General features: G+C 46.2%; 1 protein-coding gene across 2 annotated transcripts in view; it reads left to right on the plus strand.

Moving 5' to 3' along the window:
• The window catches only part of C1QTNF7 (C1q and TNF related 7), a 96,125-nt gene that overhangs the window by 17,379 nt on the left and 52,943 nt on the right, over nucleotides 1-25,803 (plus strand). Inside the window, exon 1 of one of the 2 annotated variants that reach the window (XM_028507071.2) lies at nucleotides 10,923-11,548. The exons of the other annotated variant lie outside the window; for it this stretch is intronic. The gene's annotated coding sequence lies outside the window, so the exon portion shown is untranslated. Of the gene's footprint in view, nucleotides 1-10,922; nucleotides 11,549-25,803 lie in introns of those variants that run through there. 2 annotated transcript variants of the gene reach the window in all.

A 25,803-nucleotide genomic window follows, 5' to 3' on the forward strand; every position in this document is an offset into this window, starting at 1 on the left:
GATGCAAAGCCCGGGACCCTTGATGTGGAAATGTCATCTGGAACTCTTGCACCAGAGAACGACCCCTCCCCAAAGAAGGAGTCTCCCCCCCCCCCCCCCCCCGGCCCCAGCAGGCATATTGACCTTAAGAAGCAGGACGGGGGGTGGGGGGAAAGCCTCTCGGGGAATGAGCGTGCCTGCCTCACGAAGAAGCGTTCCCCAGGCTGTGGGACACCTGCTTGAATGACAGCTCACAAGCAGAAATGTCAGGACGGGAAGAAGGGCTCCCGTGGACTCTGTTAGTACTTAGGAAGAGTTTCCCTAGAAGTATTGTCGCCTCCCCCTGCCTCTCTGCTCACGCACGCCCTCCCTGCACCGCGGCGTTCCTGCTGTCCCCGGAGCAGTCTTCACAAATCAGTGCCTCGGGAAAGTCGAAACCGGCCTTGCTTCTCGGGGGCAGCAGTTCACAGGCTGTAAAAAGTCCAGGAGGCCGTGTGGAGAAAGGGGCCGGAGAACTACATTGAATCTCATGTAGCCGAATGATCTTGAGTAAATTCATTCAGCTGCAGAATAGTCCTAAAACCATGAGGACCAGATGCAGTTATATAGATGACAGGATCATACTGAAGGAAAGGAGCTGACCCAGTGGAGGACAAGGGCAAACCAAGGTCAACAGAGCCAAGCTGGGGAGGAGGAGGAATGCAGCGGGCTGGGGGAAGCTCTGAGAAACTGCAGCCTCCATGCCTCCCCCGGGGCAGGGCAGGCGCTGCTCAATTTATGTCCTGATTTTTTTAAAGATTTCATTTATTTATTTATTTATTTATTTATTTATTTATTTATTTTTAGAGAGGGAAGGGAGAGAGAGAGAAAGAGAAACATCAATGTGTGGTTGCTGGGGGCTGTGGCCTGCAACCCAGGCATGTGCCCTGACTGGGAATCGAACCTGCAACACTTTGGTTCACAGCCCACGCTCAATCCACTGAGCTACGCCAGCCAGGGCCTAATTATGTCCTGATTTTTAAATAAGAGCAACTGATTCAGATCATTGGGTCAAACAAAGCAGTGCATCAAAATTGGCTGCCAGTTCACTGACAAAGGCTGGGTGCTTGCAAATTATTATGCTGGAACCCCGCTCCACCCACTTGCTGGTTGTGTGTGTTTAAACACGGCCCGCACCTTCTCTGTGGTTCCCTCTCCCCATCAAAGACTGTGGGTAATAAGGGCCATGCAGAGAGCCATGGTGTGGAGTAACTGAGGTCAAGTGCAGAAGGGATCGCCCATCAATCAGCAGGGGGCTGCAGCAGGTGGTGGCAGGGCCCCCTCACCATCCCTCACTGTGCCAGGCATTCACCTTTCAGTTTCTGGTCTGCAGGGAGGTCCGGTGGGCGGGTGGGAGGCACAGAACAGCTTTTACCAAAGCCCTGCCCCCGGTTGCCAGTCCCCTATGACGCTCAAGAAGTTAGGGCAGTTAATTTTAAGGCTCAGTTAAGGTTCCTTTCTTGTATCTGGCTCCTTGCCATTCAGAATGGTTTGCATGCCACTCAACACTGTGCTCTGTGGGAAGGGGGATAAAATCTAAGACAGACGCAGCCTCCGACTATTAGAGGATAAACAGTATTTAAATGGCCCACCCCAGGACTGAGCGAGGTGGTTAGATACGCCTTGTCTCTGCAGCCAAGGGAACCCTAACATGCGTGGGTTTGGCCACGTGCACCACGGGTCTGGCTGGTGGAAGCAATGGTCCAGCCCAGTGAGAAGGCCTTCAGGAGGCCCCCACCTGGGCGGCCAGCCATCCTCCGAACAGTCAGGGCTTTGGGACCAACGCAGGTGACCAAGCATTTGAGAGTTGGGTTCCGTGGGCAAAAGTAACCCATCGGTTGTTTAAAAACACACAGTCAATTCTTAATATTCACAGTAGTTAGGTTCTATTTACAGTCACTCCCAGAGACTGAATAAGCAAATCCCAAACCATCGTTCCTAGGGAAAATACAGAATTACGGTCCTACACGTCTCTGGTGACAGCGTTTCAACAATTGACCAATATATAACCTTGTTTTCACATGTGTTCCTGTTTAAGGACACTTGACTCAATGCACACTGTTGACATTAACAGCACTCTCACTCGCATCTGAGTGCAGCGCACCCAACATTGCGTTGTTCTCCATGAGGCACATCACACAGCCCTCTTGCACCTGGGAATTGTACACACCACTTCCACGAAGGCCACTTTAAACAGCCAGAGAATGCAAACCAGGTGGCCCTAAACGGGCTGTAGAAAGGCCACTCGTTTACACCACGAGAGCGGAGAGACGACACAGCGTTCCACTTCAGCCGCATTTGTGTACGCTGAAGACTCAGGTTCTTTGCAGTTCTGTGCGTATCCTCAAATGACTGAGAAAGCACCGTGAGCGTGGAGGTGGGCGTTGCCAACAAATTTCAGAGAGCGGGTGAATTTGCCAACACGGAACCTGCCCGTGACAAGCGCTGACTGTATCTAAAAGGCATTCGCACACGTATGTATCAGACATAACATTCGCACTTAAACTCAGCCTTATAAGGGCTCCAGTCAGTTTGGATCAGCTTGATGTGTATCTAAAAACTGCAAGTATTAACCAGCCCAGAGGACACCGTGGTTGTCAAAAGAAAGTAGAATGTTCCATTGTAGAGCTGGGGTTTTTACCCACAAAAGGACACCGATCCCAAATAGGGACATCTTTCCAAAATCGGTCACTTGGATATTTTAGCATTAAATTGATAGAAAAATTTTGTTCCACCCTGGCTGGCGTAGCTCAGTGGATTGAGCTCGGGCTGTGAACCAAAGTGTCGCAGGTTCAATTCCCAGTCAGGGCACATGCCTGGGTTGCAGGCCATGACCCCCAGCAGCCGCACATTGATGTTTCTCTCTCTCTCTCTCTCTCTCTCTCCCTCCCTTCCCTCTCTAAAAATAAATAAATAAAATCTTAAAAAAAAAAATCTTGTTCCTGCAAAGGCAGGCTCTGTTTCTGGGACTGATACAAATGGGTCCTCGCCGTGTCCTTGGGGACTCCGCAGAACAGGGCCAGCCCTTCTCCCACACGGTGGTCTCTCGAATATTGGAAGACGACACCCCCAGTCCCCTCCTCCAAGAGGGCAATTGCCCACCTTTGACATTGCTGTTCCTCACAGTTTCACCATCTGTCACCTTCTTGGCACAAAGTTTTAACCTATCAGAAATTAACTGCCATCTCCTGCTTAGGCTCTAGAATAAAGTTAAGTAGCTTTAAAATCAGCTGGTAGGACAGTTAATTGGCACAACTTTACTGGGGAGTAATTTGGCCATGGACATGAAATTCCTTAAACTATGCATATCTCTCCATGTCTCAAAATTGAGTCTAAGGAAATAATCGTGCTAAGATTTAATTAGGAGAATGTACACTGCAGGGTTCTTCACAACCGAGAGTCCCAAGAATGGGGCACTATTACAGAAGTGATGACACATCCGTGCAGCCACTAGCTGCCAGGTAGCCATTGCGATGACAACGCGCACAAATCTACATTGCCTTGCACAGGTATTTATACAGTCATAACAGAAAGAAGATTCTAAGAGAGTGGGTACAATCTGATTAGGTTTTTTTTATTAAAACATCCCTCTGCAATCAAGAACAACATTCTCAGGAGGGTAACGAAAGCACTCTTCTTTATTACTTTTTTCTACAATAAGCCATTACATTAGTAATGAGGAAAGCTCATTCTGTTTAGCGCTTAAAATATTCAAATGAAAACAACCCACTGGTAGGTCCCTGCTGCTTTCAGGAAAGAGTCCAAACGCTCTGGCGTGGGGGCACGCGATGACTCCTGATCTTACCCTCTGAGGTTTCCTCACAAGCTCTTTCCACTTCGGCCACAGCGGACCATAGGAAATTCCCCAGATTTGTGTCCCTGCTTTCCCCAGCCTGCTTGAGATGTCTTCTCGGCTTAGAAACTGCATCTCAGAGATGGTGTGAAATTACACAGCTCACAAAGTGGCAAGGCTCGTCCAGGGCTGTCTGCCCCTGAAGCCCAGGCTGTCATCCCTGGATCCCAACGACAGGCTGGTGCTGGCACCGTGGTGTGTTTGTGCCGTATTTCACCTCAGCGCGGGCAAGGTCATCGCCGAGGCTGTTTGCGGCACTACCTGGGGAGCACACACCCCAAACTCCAGCCCTGAGTGTTGTCCCACGGACAGAGAAGGTCAGGGGTCCCAGCGGTGTGTTTGCCCTTTTGATCCAGGGTGTTGGGAGCAATATTTCAGCCAGACAGTAAAGCTCCGTTGGCAAACATGTGCCCTGTATAGTCAGGCTTTGCTAATGTGGTCTACTCTGACTTCTTGGTCTCTTTCATTGTAAAAATGTAATATTGAATTGTAAAACCCAGATGGCATAAATAGTTCCAGATGCCTTCCCGAATCCCTGAATTCCCCATCAGAATAAGGAGAGACGCTGCTGTTTGTGAGTAGATTGTTATATTTCAATTCACTGAAAAACCAAAAGGATCTCCAGGCAGCTCTGCAGGCTTCCTCCCATGAAGGAAACACATGAACTCTTCGGAGTGTCTTAAGGAGCTGAGTTGTCAAGATTCACAGCCCAGCTGTCGGCCATATGTCCTGCTGTATTCATTTCTCCCCTTGAAGGATAAAATTGCATCATCGTGAATGCAGGGCCTGGGGCCAGGCTGCCTCGATTCCAGTCCGACTAGGTGTCTTTGGGCAAGTCATTTCACCTCCCTATTCCTCTGTTTTCTTGCCTGCAAAATGGGGATAATCGCAGCTCCAACTTAGGGTTGTTGTGTTAGATGAATGAGTTAATAATGTGAAGTGTTTAGAACAGTACCAGCCACACGGCAAAATGTTTGCTCCCATTATCACCCAAGAGGCGATGTAGGAGGTCTCAGGGGTTGGCTAGAAAGTCCAGTCCCCCTTTTCCCTACAGATAGACAGAGTTACGTCTCCTTACCCTTGGATTGAGGAGACTCTCACACTTCTGAGAGTGACTGCTAAGCTAACTCCATGGAAGGCCCTCAGTGCTAACCTTCGACAGAGAACTTACAGTCTGTCTGTCCCTCAGCCTCTCAGTTCCACACCTCTGGGTGACGCATGCGGGCCAGGTGGCCACTGGACAGACTCGGCTCCAGTTCACATGTGACTTACCGTTTCACGTCTCAGTAGCGATGAAAGCTGGTGTGATATTTTAACATTTACTGATCCCTTACGCGTACGCCGCCGTACTTCCTCTTCATCCCAGCTCTGCGAAGTAGGTATTGTTGTCCTTGTTGCTGTTGTCGTCATCGGCATTTTGCAGGGAGGAAAACCAAAGCCTGGCCAGACAAAAAGACTTACCCCAAATTATGCAGCTGGTACATGACTCAGTGGGGATTGGAACCTGGATTCTCTGCCTTGAAATTCTGTGTTTTTTTTTCCTACCCAATGTCACTACTGACGCTGTAGAACTGGAGTGCAGACCTTACAAGAGGCCTCAGGAATTCTTTGCTCAAATCACGTTTTGTTTTGGATTTGTTTTTTCACCATAGACTTTGATTTCTCCGTCTCCTCTGATGCTGCCGTGTGTGGCAGGCTGGAGCATGGCGCAGACAGTGCGCCAGGCCGGAGCTGTCTCTGTAGGTTGCGGTGACTGTAGGTTGGATGGCTGGTTGAAAAACAGAAGACATGCTTAATTGTTTTCTTTCAAACAGAACTCTGTGATATCATAGCCAAGTAATGCCTCATGGAGTAAGAAAAAAATGAACCAATTTAGAAAGTTTGTTCAGAAAGGAGCCAAATCTGTTGCAACAATGAAGTATTGTACGCACATCTGAAAGTCTTCCACACTGAGACTGGGAGGGAGAGGTGGGGTGCAGCTGGGTCAGTTAGGGAGTGCGTCGGACACATGGGACAGAGACCCAGCTTGGGGATGTGGCCAAACCAAGGTGGGTGCTTCTCTTCTGAAAAGCGGTTATTTCGGAGATACGCAGTCAAGGGTGGGTGCAGTGGTTTCACCGTGTCATCGGAGACCCCGGTCCCTTCTCCCCTCCTGCTCTTCAGTCTTGGCACGTAGCTCTCCTCATGGGGACTGCAGGGTGTCCACACTGCATGAATGTCAGGACTGCATTCTGGGGGAAAGACAGCAAAACACAAAGGACAAAATCTGAACAGGCGACACCCGCTGTCTCTCCCCTGTAGGAAGTTTTCCCAGTGACCTCTGCATTTGACCTCTTCTTAAACATCATTGTTCAGGCTGAGTGAGTCACTCGGACTTCCCCGGCCACAGGGAATTGGGGAGGTGGGTGGGAATCTACCTGGTGACACGGGCTCCCCGAGCAAACAAGGCCTCTGTCAGTAAGACAGGAGGACAAAATGGAAAACGGCCATCAGAAAGGAACTAACGGTCTGCCCAGAGCATCACCATTCACTGAGGGCCTGCAACGTGTCAGGCACAAGCTAGAAAGAACTAACACTGCCCTTGCCTTAGACATAAAGAAGGGGCTATCCAGAGAGCTGTACAATAAGGAAAGAGATGCCCTTTTCTTAGAAGATCGCCATGTGGATTCTTCCCATGCAACAAGGCATGGTCCAGAGAAGCCCCCCCAAAATGGTTTCAGAGGTTTCCCCACTCCTTGTCCTCTCTCTCAAGTGACATTAGGAGATATAACACCGGTTTCCTCTCAGAATGCCCCTCCATTAGCACTATCTAATTAACCTCGTTATGGTCTCGTTTCGGCTACTTCTCTGCTTTACTTCTTTCTGACCCACGGCGAGCACAGCGTTGCTGGCCTTGTTAAGAGCCTATCAAGTCTCTCCTGCTTGATACATTCTTTCTTTTCGATGGACTCTCCGGAGCCCTAATGAAATTGTTTTCACTTTTACCTTCCTCAGCCGAGACATAAATAGTCTTCGGTTTGGTGGTTTATCAGCCTTTTGATCATGCTTGGCATTTAGTAGGAGCTCGGTGGTATCCGTTGAAGGAATGAATCTCAGCTTTATCATTCACCAGCCGTGTGATCCTGGGAAAGTTTCATAACCTGTTCTGAGAGAGAAAAGGTGAATGTTTGGTGTTATCGGCCACTGGGATTTGAGAGTTGTTTATTATCACGGTGCAGTGTTATACCTGCAATAGCTGATGATGCAGCCTGCCACCGTGTGGTGGGGGAGGAAAACCACGGAAAAGAGATGCCCAGCAGAGAATGCCAAGGGCATTGACTACGGAAGAGCATCCATGTTGTAAGAAGAGGCATTGTTTCTCCAGCATTCATTAAAGTTGGCAATCTGAAATTTTAATAACCTCCTATAAAATAAATACTAAAAAACGACACAAACTTCTCCAAGTCACCCCCTGAGGGTTTTAGAGCAGGTACAGAATACCACCAAAGAAATAAATCTTTTCTGGCCAAGCTTGGTTTTATTTTATCAATGTGCAAGCTTGTGGGATGGCGATGATAACAGAAAATGCCCCGAAAACTTACCTCCCTGATGCGGCTGCGCTGTAAGTGTGTTAGGCTGGAGTTACGGGAAACAAACCATCTTTCTGTACCAAGAGGAGAATGGGTCAAGAGTCTTGCCCTTGTGAGGCAAGAATCACATCTTTTGATTGTCAGTGGAAACCAAAGCTGGAGAAGATTTGGAAATCAGACATCTAATCAACCTGAGCCCTATCCCTACCAAAGTGTAAACACCCTCCAGAGTAGAGAGCTGTTTCCCATCTCGCCTGGCATGTTTGTGTGTCTGACTTCTTTTCATGACGCATCCAGCGGAACAGGAATTTAGAGAGCAGCACGCAGGTGTTTGGAACCCCATGGGGTAGGAGTCTTGCGTCTTTTCAAGGCCTGTGCCAGAGAGCAAAAGATAGCTCTCAAAAGAGATTTCCTTTTTTTTCAGGCAGCATAAACAACTGATAATGTGTCTGTGTTCCTTGGAATCGAACCTGGATTTGATTCCCAGATCTGCTAGCTGATAAATGTGCAACATTAGTCATACTGCTGATCACCACCACGTTTGCTCCTCATCTGTAAAATGGAAGTAACACTTAAGTTGCACCAAGTAACACTGCCATATAGGAAGTGAAAAGAAGTTGCATGTTGGCAGTTTTATGTGGTTCAGCCTATCTCCGTTTCACAAGACTGAAATCGGAATAGAAGGCTGAGTTCGTGTGTGTCTTCTACTGGGCACAGCTCCGTTGTTGTCCATGACAGACACCTAACAAGACACTTGGGAGAAAAAGAAAGGTAAGGCGTTGTTAGCTCCTGTTGGTCTACAGATGGCGTTAGCTTCCCCATAGCATCATCCAGGGGCTCAAATGATACGTGTGTGTGTGTGTGTGTGTGTGTGTGTGTGTGTCTGTCTGTCTGTCTGTCTGTCTGTCTCTGCTGCCCCACCTCCTTGTGAGTCTGTTGCCTGGGTCATGCATGATAAACAAGAGGACCGATGACAGTCTCCAGTGGAAGCACAACAGACGTTTGTCTCCCAAAGCCTATCTTTCTGGGGCTACACGCTCACCCGTCAAATGATCACAGTTTCCAAATGCATCCGATCTCCTGATCTCCTTCCCATCTCTCTATTTCCTTTTTTCTTTTCTGCTTTCTTTTTTTGGCCACGTACGTACCGCTCAAATATCATCTGACTTAGATCTCGTTTGTGATCTTCCAAGGAACTGTTCTGTGTCGCTTGACGAAAACAAGCCTGCTTCAGTCAATGCATTTATCCTGGCTAAGCCACCAAATAAGTGGAAACCTCACTGTTGATGAAGACAAGAAGTGTATGTGCAGTTACTGTGGTGTCACTGAGACAGCATGGTGATGACGCTGCACACAGGGAACGAAAAAATGAGTGGGAAGAGGGTGAAAAGGACAGAGATTATGAAATGAGGAGACTGGAGGCTGGAAGGGCTTGAGACCGAGTTCTTTCAAGGGGCGTCTCAGTTTAACTGTTTGCACAGAGGTCGCATCTACCAACAATGGACATTCTTGAGATCTGGAAGCGTTCTCTTCTTTTGAATCAACATCACCATTAATTAAGCAATGTAAACCAGAAAATCCTCTTCGGTTATAAACTATGCTTTGAAGCCAGGCCTGCGTTCGAATGTTTTCAATCAAAGTTTGAACATGCAAGTTGAAAGAAAACAATGTCTAGCCTTCAGGGGAGCGCTCTGATAGGGGGAAGCAGAGTCTTCCAAACACCCTTCTGAGAGTGTTGTGAATTTTATGGCCCTGATTAAAAGGCCTGAAGAATCCACTTCACTTTGGAGACAAATCCAAATGCTCCCTCATGGCAGGGTTCCCACCAACAAGTCAAGGTCATTACTTGGTCCTTCCGCTACATTTGCATTTTCCAAATCTCAGCATTCCCATCACTCCCCATTTTTTTGCCATTACACAGGACCACCTGTGCCACATGGTTACCTAATGTTTTCCTACAAATGTATTTCTTTTTAATTAGATAGTCTACGCTGCTGCAGGCAATGCAGCTCATTGGGGCTGTTGTTTAATCCCTAAGTCTATTTTGTTATAGCCACCGAACCTGACTAAAGACAAGGCTCCATTTATAAATTGCTCTAATAGACAATAAAGTGCAAATCTTAATTGCAATGACACTGAAAGAATGGATTTATGAAAGGGCAAAGGAAGTGACTGGAATAATTAAACATGAGCTGGATTCGAAGTGTGCGTATTTTCAAAAGTGAGGCTGATTTTGATTTACTTGGTCTTTGGTTGTGGCCGCTTCCCAGGAAAAGACAGCCTGTCGGTGTCGAAAGCCTACTGATGCTTTTCTATGTGGTTGGGCAAATGTTTTCTCTCTTTTTTTTCTTCCTACTGTTAGAAAAGTGAAATACTATATTTTTTGGACTGTAAGATGCACTTTTCTTCTCTCCCCACCCCCCCCCCGCCAAATTTGGGGGGAATAATGGTTGTTCATGCTGCTGTTGAGTTCTGTTTACATTTACATTGGTGAAATATCATGTTATTTATGTTATTAAACATTTTACCACATTTTTTGCTTCAAAATTTCCCCCCCTATTTTCTTCCTCTAAAACCTTGGTGTGTCTTATGCTCTGAAAAATACAGGTATACTCCTTAAAAGGAGGGGGGAAAGGCCAAGAACCCAGGAGTCCTGGTGCTAAGGGGTGAGGCCAATGCCACAGAAATGGAAAATAGTCATGGCATGTCCCATCAACGAAGTTTTCTGTGTGAAATTCTGTGCTGGATGCTGGAAAATGCTACTTGACGATTTCAAAGCCAGCCATTGCTAATAAGCACTATCTCAATGAAGACCTCACTAGACTCTCCCTCCAGGAAAATGAGTTAAGCACAGCAGACAGGGATCACACACCCAGTAACAAAACTCTGGTCTGGGGTGTTTACATGGGGCTCCCTTGTCTGGTGTCAGAAACACTGGTGAGCCTCGATGTTCCGACTTCAGGCCCAGTGTCCTTTCCCTGGCAAATGTCAAAGCACACCTTTTCTTCTGATCTTGACCTTGTTTTCCTAGGTCAAAGTTTTATCCATGTCCAATCCCACCTCCTGACCAATATTCTTCTTCTCCCCCAAGTCCCCTGCTGGCTCCTTGCAGCAAAAATAATGATGATGATAATAATAATAATAATAATAACAACAACAATAAATGGAACATGAAAATGTAGAGGAGAAGAGAAGCATGTACATTTATTTGGACCTGTTAAAAAATTTCCTACACCCGACATAATTGATTTCATCCTTGATGATGTTCTTTCCCAGTGATCAGCACACTGTATGACCAAGCAAGGGTAGCTAGTATTATAATCCCCACTGTGCAGCTGTGAGAACTGAAACATTAAGGGCGTCATCTAGGGACATGCAGCCTGAAGATCAAGAGCCAGATCCCAAACCTTTGTGTCTGTCTGCACCTACCTGTGGCCCCCATTCTTCCTCTTACTTCCTGCGTAACCTGGTCGGGGCAGGCAACCCCGAGCTTCATTTCCTTCCACTACAGACCGCAGGGGCTGACCCGCAGGGTCCCCGGGGACATTCTGTACAGGCGCTGGTAACAAAGCCATCACCGTGTGCCTTGAAGACCAAAGGTGCCCTGATTTCCCCCAACAAGAAAAACAAGAAAGGCATGTAACTTGAATTTTGTACACAGAACAAATATTGTCCAGCACTCTTTGTGCTATTTTTCCAAATATGATTTGGGGAGTGAGCCAACAGATAGGGAAGGATATTTGTTTTTGTTTTGGAGGTCAAAAATAATGCTTTGGAACTCCATCAAACAAATAGGAGGTCTGCGTAGACCGCAGCGTCACGGCACGCCGTGGGCCTTGCGTGTTCCCTGTGCTGTTGCCGCTGCTCCAAGCCTGGGAGAATGCTTTTGAAACAAATCAGGAAATTACTTATCAGACTGAAGCCCCAAAGGGTTATGAGCTCGCCTTGCTGCCAAAGGGATGGGGATTTCAAGTGAATGCTCCACAGCTGTTCACAGGCTCCAGCTGTTGGAAGGTCTTGCGAGCGATGGAAGGAAGGAGCCCGCCGTGCCGATGGAAGTGAACTTCTTCAGGCTCTTTTTCTCCCGGAGATGAGTCTTTTGGCTCAGGTTGGTGTTACTCTTTCTCTGTTCTTCTCTGAGGTTTGGGGGGGGGGTGTTTACTGCCTGGGGCTGACTCAAGGAAACCTCCTCTGGGAGGCTTCTGCTGAACGGAGGAGAGAAAGCAGGAGGCGTCAGAGCTGGCTTTGCGTGGGGAGAGTGGGCTTTGCAAGCAGCCCTTGTCTCAGAAATCATGCTCCCGAGTGGCTGTAAATCCATATTCAAGAGATGGTGAGGCTGACAGGACATCCTGTGGGAACTTCACCCAGAAAAACAGGATTGTCATCGAGTCTGCGCCTCCATAACTCAAGTTTAAGTTGCTTCTTTCATTTTGATATACTGTAGGATCTTAATAGAGGGGAGAAGAACACAACAGAGCTAATATGGTTCCACAGAGATTTCCCTGTTGTAGTCTAAATCTTGTGCTTAATTTGTCTTTGGCTAAGGGCGCTAATTTATTTACTGTTTATTTTTTTTAAAACGAATGTACTCATCGCTCCACGTGGCTGTGGGGGTGGTAATGCATCCCTTGCAGTGTAGGGCTGTAAGCCTCTGGACTGTGTTGGTAAAACGATGGGTTTGTGTTAATAGGAATTATAAGAATGAATTGTAGGATTTCGTGAGTAGTGCATTGTACTAGAGTGTGTTTCTCTCACGGGTATTTCGAATCGTATTTGGGTGAGGACTGAGAAGTGTTGGCGGGGATATAGCTAACTTGTAGGGAATGGTTTGGTTTCGGTCAGCCTTTAGTTGGTGAAACCCTAAATCTTGCCCTGAGCCTCCTCTTCCAGGGACCCTCATCAAAAGCCCTAGGGCTGCAGGAAACGTGTGCCCCCAGAACTCCCACCTTCCCCATTGTTAGCCTGTGCCAGTGGGGCCCGGTTCCTGATTTGAATTAGAAGGCCTCACCCCCAAAGCCTGGCTTGTATCACCCTGATGCCCTAGAAAGCTTCCGAAATGACAAGACTATTGCTCTTAGCTCTGGTCAACATTTGGCTTCCTTTCTTCTCTTTGAATAATTTTGGCACACCCTTTGGCATCCTGTGAGGATAAGACTGGTCTTGTGCCCGAGATGTTAGTGCAGGTCAGCCCACGTGTAAGGCATTGCTGAGGGTCAGGAGGCTTCAGGCAGAAAGGGATGTGCGTTACTAGGAACTCACCACCGCCTGTTTCCTATGCAGCCCTCCATTATCAATCAAGTCACCTTGACTTTTAGACTCAGGGGATCTCTAACCTTTGTTTAACACACATGTATGTCCAACATTCTGAAGGCAATAAGAGTGAACGTGATGCAATACTCCCTTTCCGGTGTAACATGTTCCCCATTTGTGCAGCCCAAGTGAGCATCCCTTCCATGGGCAATACATCCATGAGTCTGGGCTCTGCCTGCTGGACACGTGTGGTGCGATGGGTCCTAAGAGGGAGGGATGCATAGCTGGGATGTGAAAGAAACATTCACACATTAGGCAACGTTACTGAGCATTGGCCTTGAGCTTGGCCTTCTGCTTCCCATGTCTCAGGGTCTTCAGAGCCGGTGACTCACTGGTCAGAGGTGGCTCTGCACCCAGAGCCCGTGGGACACATCCCAGGCGGGCCTGGTGCATGTGGTTCAGGGGTGATGACTTAACTCCTGTGTGCCTAGGTCTTCTTACTGTGAAACAAAGGAAACAACAGCAGGATGTGTATGAAGCTTGAGAGTTACCAGTAATGCAGGTACAAGGCTGCTTTTGTCTATCTCATGTATGAGAAACCACGGCTAGCAATAACTAAGAAACTTCCCCATGGCCACACAGGTGACAGCTGACGGGCAGGGTGGGATTTGGAAGTAAAAGATCTGGCTTTATCGTTATGGAGAAACTCCCCATTTTTAGCCATCGCCTCCTTCCCTGTGCTGTTGAGTTCTTGCACGTGCGTTCCTTTATCCAGTCCTTGTGATGGCCTTCTACGTAAACGTCACTGACCAGTGACCACGAATGTTTCAGGCAAGAACACGGCAGCTCAAAGACGTGAAGTAATTCACCCAAAGTCACACACCTAGAAATTAGCAGTGCTGAGAGCTAAGCACAGGTTTTCAAAAACCCCAAGCCCTGTGCTCTTTTCCTGACCCCAGGCTCTTGAAAAGGCCGGGCCCCCTGCAGGGCAGAGTGCCCTAATGAAGGTTAGCAATGCTCCCTGTCCATCGAGCCCTCAGGGCCTGGCTCTGCCTCATTACAGCAGGTACCCGAGCCCCTTGGTTAATAATTCTCCAGAGGATTTGGATGTGCATCAAAATCTGACAATCAATCCCCGCAGCCTGTTCTGCAATCCAGGAAAAATCCTGTATGACCTTCCCCTGAAAAAGGTGAAAATTTTGTTCAAGAGGAGAGATTGGGCATTTTCCCTCATTTAAATTTCTGATTACCCTGTGGTCAGAAGCCACAGTCTTTCAGACTTATTTACCGTCTTGTTTGTGTCCCAGTGCTTGTCACATCTCTTGGCCCATGTCACACTCTAAGCCCTCTGACCATCTGAACTCTTTGTCATCAGCCCCTTTGATTGCATCAGGCTTCAATGATCAGCAGATGGGTAGACGTCTTTCCCTTGGAAGGCTTTTTATTAGAAATCAGTACAACTGCGCGGAATGCATCGCTGTGTTAGAGTAACGTGAGCAATATCTATAGCATGAGAAACGTACTCAATAAACTTTGCGCAGAGAAACCCGCAATGCGGTCTTTACTGTGCTGAATAAAATACAATCAGATTGATTTCTCTGAAGACTACTGCAACACAGATAGATCACAAGCTGAAAGGAAGATGCCAAATACACATACTGGGAACGTGAGAGGCCTTGGAGAGAGGTCATGGGGGGTGTAGAGGAATAGGAGCCATCGAACGTTGGGAATGATTTCCCGTAGTGTCAAATATCAGGATTTGAGGGGAAATATCCCTGGCTTTGAGTACTGGCTTCACCGCTTTCTAATTACAAGACTCCAGTATGCTGCTTACCTCTCAAGCATATGCAACAGACGTCAACAACTCGGCATTCTAGCCACAGATGTTTACTGAGCACGTGCTGTGTGCCCAGCACTATTCTAGATCTAGCCGTGAGCACGAGCTGAAGTCTCTGCCTTCAGATCTTTCAAGGGGGAAGCCACAGAACCACAAGCCAGAATGTAACTTTGGAGACTGGTTAAGAGTCCCGAAGAAAATAAAATATGGTAATGAGATAGCATGACTGGAAGGTGTGGGGGAGGGGATACTTCTTCAGCTAAGGTCATCAGGGACCACCTCATTGAGGAAGTGGTATTTGGCTTGGACTTGAATCATAAGAAAACCACAAAAGCTATGGTTAAGTCACTAACTAACCATGTGACACTAGACAAGCCATTGAAACTCCTTAGGCCTCTGTTTCATCACCTCAAAACCACAGACCTGGCTTATGCGGCCACCGTCCCTGAAACTGTCACTTGCTTCTCTGGGCTTAGCATTATATATGCCATGGGTAATGATACGTACAGAATAAAAACCATCTCTGAAGCAAGCTATACTGCGGTTACTTCTTCTTTTATTCCATTTTCTGGATTGTTTGCAAACTGTTCTTCCTCATCAAAGATAAATTAGTAAGTCCTAAGTAAATGAAGATTAATTTAATGGTTCTTCTTTAAACACGCACATCATCACAACTCCTAGAGACTGCGCCGTGGGAGAAGACCAGACCCACCGCATGACAGATGTTCGGGGATGAGCTGTGCAGCTTCACAATGACTTCATGTGTGGCTTCGAGTCTGAAATTGTACATGTGTTCATGGCGCCAACAGCAGAGCTGCCAGAAGTCTGTTGATCCAACACACTGTTATTAGCCAAGAATCATGCGTATGGCTTTAAAAAACAATCCCTGGTCTGAAATGTTTCCTCTCTTAAAATGGTGCGGGAGACCTCTCTTGGGTCTGAGACAGCATCTCGCCAACACTAAATTGATAATGCCGATGGCGTGTGCTGGAGGAGTCTTTGTCTTTCAATCAGCCACGTTTCTGTGGTCAGAGTATTCTTGGCTGTAACGATCCAGATAATGATCTTACTCCTCCATGTCGCCTTTATCACAGTAATGTAAACCTCAAACATGGACCTGCAACCCAGAACAAGAATTTTGTGTGCGCTGCAACAGAAAATGTACAGGTCAATGTTTTGGATTTTCAAAACACTGATATCTTTCTGCTTAATTTTTAAAAATGAGATCTCTCCAAATTGCAAACATGCTTTTAAAAATTGGTTTTAAAATGAAGTCCAAAGCCGAGATCCAAAGACTGAAAATTCAGAGCAAAGAAAGTGAGATTAGAACATTGGTGTTCCTTCACCCATAGGGCGGTGAGTTGTGGGTGAGTCCGCATGATCCTTAGGGCTCTAAAGTAGTTTCACACAGTGGGGACGTTAGGGGTTCTGGCACTACTGTTCTGCATTTACTTCTTTTTCTTTTCTTTTTTTTTAAGATTTTATTTATTTATTTTTAGAGAGGGAAGGGATGGAAAAAGAGAGAGAGAGAGAAACATCAGTGTGTGGTTGCTGGGGGCCGTGACCTGCAACCCAGGCATGTGCCCTGACTGGGAATCGAACCTGCGACATGGGTTCTCAGCCCATGCTCAATCCACTGAGCTATGCCAGCCAGGGCTGCATCTACTTTTATGGAAAATAATGTTCCCGGCATTTTTAAGACATTAGCTCCTCACCCTAGTATGGTGTGGCTATTGCTCTGCTTATGTTACTGACGAGCCACTGAGACTTGGTGCAGTTAAGTAACAAGGAAGTTCTCCAGCTAGGAAATGCCAGAACTACACCTTGAACTCAGGACTGCCCAGCTCCGTGACTCACAGGTGTTCTATTCTACCACTCTACATTGAAAAGATAATGGGCTTTTTCTTCACATGCCATAGACATTCAATTTAAGTTAAACACAAAGCATCTAGTGCAAATTTTTAAATGTTCAAACAGCCTTCTGAGAGAGAGGCTGAGAAATGTCTCCTTTGGAAGTCTAGTAAAATCAGATCAGTTATTATGTGCATCTAGTATGACTTCGGTGTGGTACTCCCCAAGGTGAAAAGATAGACACAACGACTCCTCAAGTTCCTTTCTAGTTTCTCCAACCAAAGGCCAAATCTACATCCAGGCGAGGCAAGATGGTGATGGCATGCTGATCCAGCCATTGCCTCTTCCTCCCTAGCTCTGCGCCATCACTCTGGCCAAAGGGAGGTCCGGACTTTCTGGAGGAGCCGTAGTCACTCAGATCACAGGCTCTTCCGGTCACTTCTCCCACCACCAGGAAGGGGCCCCAACTCTGTTCCAGTTTGTGCCCAACCGAATAGCGCTATTCCAATAACTCTACTATCTCATTTGATACTGTTTTTCCAGTCTTCGGAACTACATATTGGGACCAAAAGAGCATAAAAATAGAAAATTTTTTAAAAATTCTGGCTATTGTGTGAATCAGAATTGCATTTGTCTGTATCAGAAAGCCTCGTTTCTTTTGCATGTAAGAGGTCTATTTTTCTCACATAAAAGAAAGCCCAGGTGTATGTAGGTGATCCAAAGATGGTGTAGCTATTCAAAGATGTTACCAGGAAGCTAGGCTTTTTCTATCTTTTCTATGCTTCACCAGCATTAGCATGTGGCTTTCATCCTTATTATGAAAGGGCTGAACCCTCTAGCTGTTGAACTCATAATCCAGGCAGGAAGGCAAAATTTTTCTCCTTGTCAAACTTTGGCTTTTGGGGGAGAAAAGGAAACACTTTTCTGGGCCTTCCCGTGTGCCTCTTGTTGGCCAAACTGTGTCACATGGCCACCCCTAGCTGCAAGGGAATCTGGAAGTTAGGGTATTCTGTTTTCCAGCCTTTAATACAGAAAAAGGCATGGGAAAAGTGGATTGGGATGGGCTTTGAGTGAGTCAACCTACAGTACTTGTCAAAATGTGTCATATATCCCAAACTTAAAGCAATATATTTGGAATTTCATACAAGCAAAATGCTATTTTATATCAACATTCGCTAGCTACATCTATTTTAATAGGCAACTGTGAGCAGAAAAATATTTCCAAATCAAGTAATAAGAGGTAGGTAGTGACAGCATTCTGCCTGTGGTACCACAGGGTAATGGAAACAAATGGGTCAGGATGTCAGGTCAAGGTCTGAATCCCAGCTCTATACCTCATTAGGTGTGGGATGTCTCTGGACCTCCATTGCTTTAGATTTAAAATAGGGATAATAGAGCTACCCATAGAATTGCTTTAGAATTAAACACCATAGAAAGAGTCTTGAATACCTAATACCTAATAGGTATTCAAGAAATAGCAGTTTTTTCTCTCTCATTTTGCACCTTTTAGTCAGCGAGTGCATAAACCTTCATGAAACTCTACTCAGCTGGGGCTGACAGTTGCAGAATCAACTCTTTTTTTTAAAGATTTTATTATTTATTTTTAGAGAGGGAAGGGAGGGAGAAAGAGAGAGAGAGAGACATCAATGTGCGGTTGCTGGGGGTCATGGCCTGCAACCCAGGCATGTGCCCTGGCTGGGAATCGAACCTGAGACACTTTGGTTCACAGCCCGCGCTCAATCCACTGAGCTACGGCAGCCAGGGCTAAAATCAACCCTTTGACTGCAACAACATTGGAAAAAACCCTCTGAATGGTGTGTAGCCTTTCTCTCTCAGTTCTCGCCAAGAACCTCTCATCTGGGGCTTCAGCATATTATCTTACCAAGCCAGACAAAAATGTCTAAGTGATTTTGTTTTCCAAACTGCATCGTGTGCTTCAAAGTGCCATCTGCTTGTGACTTGTTACAAAACAGAATCAACAGAGCCATTTGGTGACATTTTATAAAGTGACTTCAGTGTTTGTTACCAAGGGGTGTAATTCCTAGAATTTGTGCAATTTGTTCTGTGTTGTTGAGCTGGGCAATGAAGCCTATGCGGAGACTTTCAGCTGTTTCGACACATTATCCTCAGCTTAACCCGTGAAGCCAGGTTTTAAATTGGGTTTCTTTCCATTTTAATTATCTCCCCATGCCCTGCCGACCTTTTCAGTCAAAGATGGATGCTTCAAGTTTATCGCCTCATGGTCACCATTGCAGAATTAAAAAGAGAAAACAAACAAACCAAAAAGAGTCCACGGATTTGCACAGTCTAAATCTCTCCATCAGCCAAAATCTCATTTCTGCACAATGGTAAGGTGGGAGAAAATGATGGAATGCTTTGCACAGCCATGAGGTTTTGTTTGCATATGAATCCTGTGACCTCCAGCAAACTATTGAAGCTTATTCTCTCTATCCTCACCTGGAAGAAGGGATACACATACCTTGCCTCCCACTTCACCTAATTAATATGAAGACTATTCAGATAATATACTAGATACACCATTCAAAAGAGTGCATAATGCACTCAAGTCTATTTTGTTATTTCCCATTGATTATAGTACAGTTTGTATCGTTTTGTACAACATAAGGAATCCCATAACCTTCTCAGACTTCCATCTGAACTCTCACTTTATTTTTACAAACTTTCTTGACAAGACTCGACAGCCCTTCCACCACTCTCTCTTCTGTATCCTTCATCGGAATTTAGCCGGTTCTTCCTGAGTTCTACCTAATCCTAGGTGTTCAGACTAACTGTTCCACTCTCCGCAGGCTGACCACCTTTTCTTGACCCAAATGCAGCCAGATTTATCTCAAGATCGTTGAATATATATATTTAATTGGATCAGGAGTGATCCACACAGACAAAAATTCCTGCCCTTCTGGAGATTACACTTCTGCCCCCTGGCCTCACCAGCCTGGAACACTGATGGGGATCCCCAGCATCAACAATCCAATGCCATGATCCCTCCCATCCCGGAGATCCCCCAAGTGTTTCTATGCTGTGCCCACCTGTGTTCACGAATTTCTATGCAACAGTCACTATGTAAGTCATGGTCCAAATTGGAGTCCTCTATGCCAATCATGGACCTAATTGTGTCCATCTTGAGAATGGTAACATTCACAGGAAGGATGTAATCTCCTGTCTCCGTCAAAGCTGATCTTCTTTAAGCAGCCAGAGGGTTGCTAACTTCCAGGCAGAGCTAGAGAGAAAGCCACAAGTGCATACTGAGTCACTTGGCCCCGAGTAGCTGTGTTCTTCCCAGAGACTTAAGCCTTGACTGAAAACGTCTTCCTGAAAAATTGTCCTGGAAAAATTCCTTTTAGCTCCTGACTTTAACAAGTCCAGTTATAAAGCCTTAAAATCAGTCCCTAACCAGAGAGTAGAAACAATGTATACCCCCTACTGACTGTTCCTCATCTACCCCACCCCATTTAGACCCTTGTGCATACACACCCCCCCCACACACACCTCTCACCTTCACGGTCCATCTCCAACCTTTAGTTGGCTTTAGATGGAACACTGTAGAAACCAATACAATTTAGTCAATCTGCCTAAAGTTTAGTACCTTCTATGGTCAATTAGTATTTGACAAAGGAGGCAAGAACATACAATGAGGTAAAAGCAGTCTATTCAACAAATGGTGTTGGGAAAATTGGACAGATACATACAAAGAAAATGAAACTAGACCACCTTCTTACACTACACAGAAGAATAAACTCAAAATGGATTAAAGACTTAAATGTTAGGCTCAAAACCAAAAAAATCCTAGAAGAAAACATAAGCCATAAAATCTCTGACATTTCTTAGAGCAATAGTTTCCCTGATGTATCACCACTGCCTTGGGCAAGAGAAGCAAAAGAAAAAATAAGCAGATTAGACTACATAAAACTAAAAAGTTTTCACAGCAAGAGAAACCATCAACAAAATGAAGAGACAACTCACTGAATGGGAGAATATTTTCACCAATGATGCATCTGATAAGGGGCTAATATCCAAAATTTATAAAGAACTTATAAAACTTAACACCAAAAAACCCCAAAAATCCAATTAAAAATGACAAAGGTCCTGAATAGACACTTCTTCAAAGAGGACATACAGATGGACAATGAACATATGAAAAGATGCTCAATGTCACTAATCACCAGAGAAATGCAAATTAAAACCACACTGAGATGTCACCTCATATCTGTCAGAATGGTTATCATCAATGGCCCTGACTGGTGTGGCTCAGTGGACTGAGTGTCTACCTGAGAACCAAAGGGTCTCTGGTTTGATTCCCAGTCAGGACACATGCCTAGGTTGCAGGCCAGATCCCCAGGAGGGGGTACGTGAGAGGCGACCACACATTGGTGTTTCTCTCCCTCTCTTTCTCCCTCCCTTCCCCTCTCTCTAAAAATAAATAACTAAGATCTTTTTTAAAAAGAATGGTTATCATCAATACATCAACAAACAATTGTTGGCAATGAGAGTAAAGGGAGCCCTCATGCACTGTTGGTGGGAATGCAGATTGGTGCAGCCACTGTGGAACACAGTAAGGAGTTAACCTCAAAAAATTAAAAATGGAATTGCCCTATGACCCAGCAATTCCACTTTTGGGAACATATTTTTTAAAAAACCCAAACACTAATTCAAAGTAATATATGCACCCCTATATTCATTGAAGCATTACTTACAAAAGCCAAGATACTGAAGCAGCCCAAGTGCCCATCACTAGATGAATGAATGAAACAATTATGGGACATTTACACAATGGAATACTACTCAGCCATAAAGGCAAAGGAAATACTACCTTTTGTGACAGCATGCATGGACCTGGAGAATATTATGCTAAGTGAAATAAGCCAGCCAGCCAGCGAAAGACAAGTGCCATATGATTTCACTTGTATGTAGAATCTAATAAAATTAACTAACAAACAAAACAGAGAGAGACTTACAGAGAGCAGGCTGGCAGCCATCAGAGGGGAGGGGGTTGGGGACTGGGTGAAAAAGTAAAGGGATTCAGCAAAGGGAAAAAAAAACTTCATAGGCACACAGTGGTGTGCGGGGGGAGGTAGAAGAGGGTAAAGGCAGGATAAAGGGGGATTGAAGGAGACTTGACCTCAGGTGGTGAACATACCACACAATAAACAGGTGATATATTATAGAATTGTACACCTGAAACCCATATAATTTTATTAACCAATATCACCCCAATAAACTCAATAAAATTAGTATGGTTTGGACATAGTCATGAGCACGCACAGAATAGCCAGGCACACCAAAATGCGCTCAGATAATGGCTTCTGAAGCATCCTCGGGAAAGGCTGACTTGCTGTCTCCACTCCTTATTGGTTCTGCGAGATGCCCTAACCTGCCAGGTCCACTTTCCTCAGGAAGACAGAGATGCATAGTGGTTAAAGGTGGGCCAAGAGAGCCAAGTCCAGGTTATTTCAAAATGGAAAAGACTTGAACATTTGCACGGGTTGAGAACAATGAGCCATCAATCAGCCGGGTAATCTAGGAGAGAAAAGAGGTTGTCCCAACTACCACCCGGGGGGAGCGCTTGGTCTTGAATGGGCATGGGATGTGACTCACACCTGTGCTCATTGAGACAGGCAGGAAGCAGGTGAGGATGGATGAGAATGTGAGTAAATTAGGGGGGGTAGGGAAATTGAGCGGATCATGATGATGCTCCCTTTTCCTCTGGGGGGTTGGAACTGGGATGGTGGCTTAAGATAAGGATGGTGAGCTGAGGAAGTGTGTGCCACACGCATGCAGCCCAGTTCTTGTCACAGAGTAAGCACTGGAAAAAAAAAAAAGGACATTCACTTCTTTCTCCCTTGACAGGTTGAAATTTATAGCAGGTGTTTATTTCCAAGAGATTTCATATAAAATTAGCTACCATGACACCACCCATACATGTTGCATAAATAAAACATATGAGCCTTCTTGAAACTTTTCTTTTAAACCCTGAATTATAATGACCTCTCTGAACTTATTTCAGTTTTGAAAATAACTTGGCCCAGGTGCCAAACTGTCAGAGAAGCCTTCTAACCACATGTAGCTCCTTCCATGACCCCAAAGCCTGGAGAATATTCTGGAACCTCGCCAGCAAAGAGGTGTGTGGAGGAAGAACACTGAACTCTTAGAGAGTTTTATTTCAGTGTTGTAAAAATGGTTCCAGACATGACAAATGTAGGGAAGATAATCTAAACCATGGATCGTTTGTGGCTGCCTTTGAAGATTTTAATAACCATCAGCTTTCCTGGGCTAAATCAGGATCTTAGCTCCCAAATGTTTCAGATTTAGACTGTCTTCATGTGTTTGTTTGAAATCATATGGGTCAGTGTGGGGACGCTTTATGCTCCGGCTTGAGGGCAGTTGGCAGACAGAACACAGCAGGTAGTGGCTTGTGGGGGAAGTTTGTCCTTGACCATGAATATGGAGAGACAGGGCCGGGCTCAGCCAGTGCTTTGGGGTTGCCAAGCGGAGAGTTCTCTTGCAAAAACAAAGGTTTAGAGTTTGGGATTTATCAAACACTGATATATATAAAATGGTCTGGCCAGAAAATATCCAGGCATGTAATACAAAAAAATGAAGACATTTGTTGAAGAAGATCCAAGATACAAGAAACAGCATACATAGGACAATGATGCCTCAGTCCCCTTCAAAGGAGGCCCCTTGGGACCTCACACGGTTCTCCCAGAGTCTCTTCCGCTGCTCAAAACACTCTGCAAAATCCTTTGTTGGACTCGCCATCAGCTGCCCCACCATCAGCTGCCCCGTCGTATTTTCCTGAATCTCATCGACAGTCCAAAATCTCTTCCCTTCCAAAGGTGATTTTAGTTTTGGGAAAAGCCAGACATTGCAGGGCACCAAATCTGGCCCATAGAGGGGCTGAGTCACCCAGGTAATTTGATGTTTCACCAAAAAACTCTGTATGAGATGTGATGCATGAGCGGGTGCATCGTTGTGATGAAGCTGCCAGTCACCAGCTGCCCATAGCTGCGGCCTTCTGAGTCATCCCAATAGTTTCTGTGGAGGAAGGTTCAAGCTTAACACAAAACTTGGTGCAGATTCCTTGTTCTACTCACTCAGTCATTTTGAATGACATTCACACAGTGCACATGCTCACTCAGTGGCATCTACCACCCCCAATGACTGGCACAGTGAAGTCGTCATTGTTCAGGCATGTACATTCCTGTCCACTCTCCTTGGCTGTCAAGTCACATTGATGTCATGTAAACTGTTCTCATTATATTAACAAGTTGGATTTTTTTGGACAGATCTCATATATATATATATATATATATATATATATATATATATATATATGTGTGTGTGTGTGTGTGTTCTCTCTCTCTCCTCTCTCTCTCTCTCTCTCTCTCTCTCACACACACACACACACACACACACACTTCTTGTAAGTAAGTAAGCACTGGTCTCCTTGGCTTGTCTCTTAGGAAATTTGGTCATAGGGAAGCAGGCTCTGGGGACACAGCTGTGACAAAAACAGACGAACCCTCTTTTGCCAGACCCCTCCAGTCCAGCTGAGAAGTAGACAAACAAAGACGACACAGAGATGAGGTGATGAGGACCATGAAGAAGGAAGTGGGGTATGAGGGGGGCAGGCAGGTGAGTCAGAGAAGACCGGGGCCACAGAAGCCAACAGAGAGGACCGAGCCATGCCAGCATCTGGGAGAAGGAGGGCGTTCAGGGCTGAGGAGTCACAAGCAAGACAGAGGTGGGACAAATGGTTCCTGGCTGGTGGCAGGAACAGGGGAACGCCCAGGGGCTGGGATGCACGGGTGAGGCAGAGACACCACGTCAGAAGGGAGTGGGCATCCCACGTCTCGGGCATCGCAAGGGCTCTGAGCTTTACCCCAAGGGACGTGGGTGGTTTCTGCAGGGTTTGCAGCAAGAGAATGACTGACAGGTTCTGACTCTAATTCTGAAGGACCACTCTGAAAGACTGCTGTTTGGAAAATGGACGGTCGGGAGGCAAAGCTAGGTGAATGACGTCACCCCCGCTTAGCTCTCAGTAGGCTTGCCAGGCCTATAATTGTTTCAACAACAATAGCAGGCTCATGTGATAAAAAAAAATTCGCATGCCAGAACAAAAGGGACATACATAAAAGGTTTGACAACAATCCACCTTGCAGCTAATATTTTACCTTCCACTGCGCAGCTTGAGGACAGACAAACCCCATCACAGCACAGTAATAAAAGGTAATCAGCTGGCTTACCAACGTTTCTATTTGTGGCATTTTATTTCAGCAGCCAGAAAGCTCAAATACCAGACTGTTGTGTTCAAAGCCAGACCTGGAGAGCAAAGAAAAAAGCTATTTGTTCATCTTTGTTTTCCCTGGACCTGCCTTTCCTGGCCATTGTAGGGATATCCCCAGAGAGTGACAAGGACCCCCACTTGAGTGGGCTCAGGGGAGAGCTGGGGCTCCCATCAGGACAAGAGAGTGAGAGAACATTCAGAAAGGAGGACAGGGATACAGAGGACTTTCCCAGCGAGTGAAGACCCAGGGAAGGCATTCTGGAGTCTGGAAGGCGTGGGAGATGGCTCCGGAAAGGGGCCCTGGGGGTGAGAGTGCACAGGATGAGCAGGGATTTGGAGCTCGAAGCACATGAACCGAAATAAAGGGTGTGATGGGACTCCCCTGATGGTCCCAAGGCAGAGGGTGGGGGTGAGGTTGTACGTGTAGGGGAGGAGCCAGGGGGGTCTACAAGAACCAGGACACTGGTGGGTGGGGTGGTGAGCATCCTCATCTGGAGCACCCAGACAGCTCTGGGCTGACTTCCTTGTTCCCCACGAAGATTTCCATGAACTGTCTTAAGAGACCCAGGTGCACTGGTAATCCTGGAGGATAAAATAGGAGAAGGCTGAGGAAGCAGGAAATGAGGCTGGGTGGGCAGTGGGGACAGGTTCTGGAGAACCATGTTAAAGACCTCAGCCTTCATCCAGCAGACCAGGGCTCTTAGTGTCTGGGATGTGACGGGGTCCTAGGGGAACCACGAAGATTACGGTCTCTCTCCACCCCACATAACCCTGCATGGCCATTGCGTCTACAGTTCGGAGAGCTAGGAGGTTGTCAGTTGGACACGTTGGGGTTGGACCAGAGAAGCAGACCAGTAGGAGACAATACACACTAAGAGATGAACTGTGAGGAACTGGACGGTGCAGCTGGGAAGATTATCTAGAGAGTCTGAAGTCTTACAGGGGAGACCTCCAGGAAGGGCAGACGGGAGCTCCTACGCATGCACGGATGCCAGCGTGCCCAGGAAGGCTTTCTTCTTCTTTTTTTTTTTTGAGCTCAATTTCTTTTTTTTTTATTTTAATCATTGTTCATATACAGTTTTCTCCTTTTTACTCCCAATCCAGTCCCCCCTCCCACCCT

Source organism: Phyllostomus discolor, chromosome 1 (genome assembly GCF_004126475.2).
Source record: "Phyllostomus discolor isolate MPI-MPIP mPhyDis1 chromosome 1, mPhyDis1.pri.v3, whole genome shotgun sequence".
Classification (NCBI taxonomy): Eukaryota; Metazoa; Chordata; class Mammalia; order Chiroptera; family Phyllostomidae; genus Phyllostomus; species Phyllostomus discolor.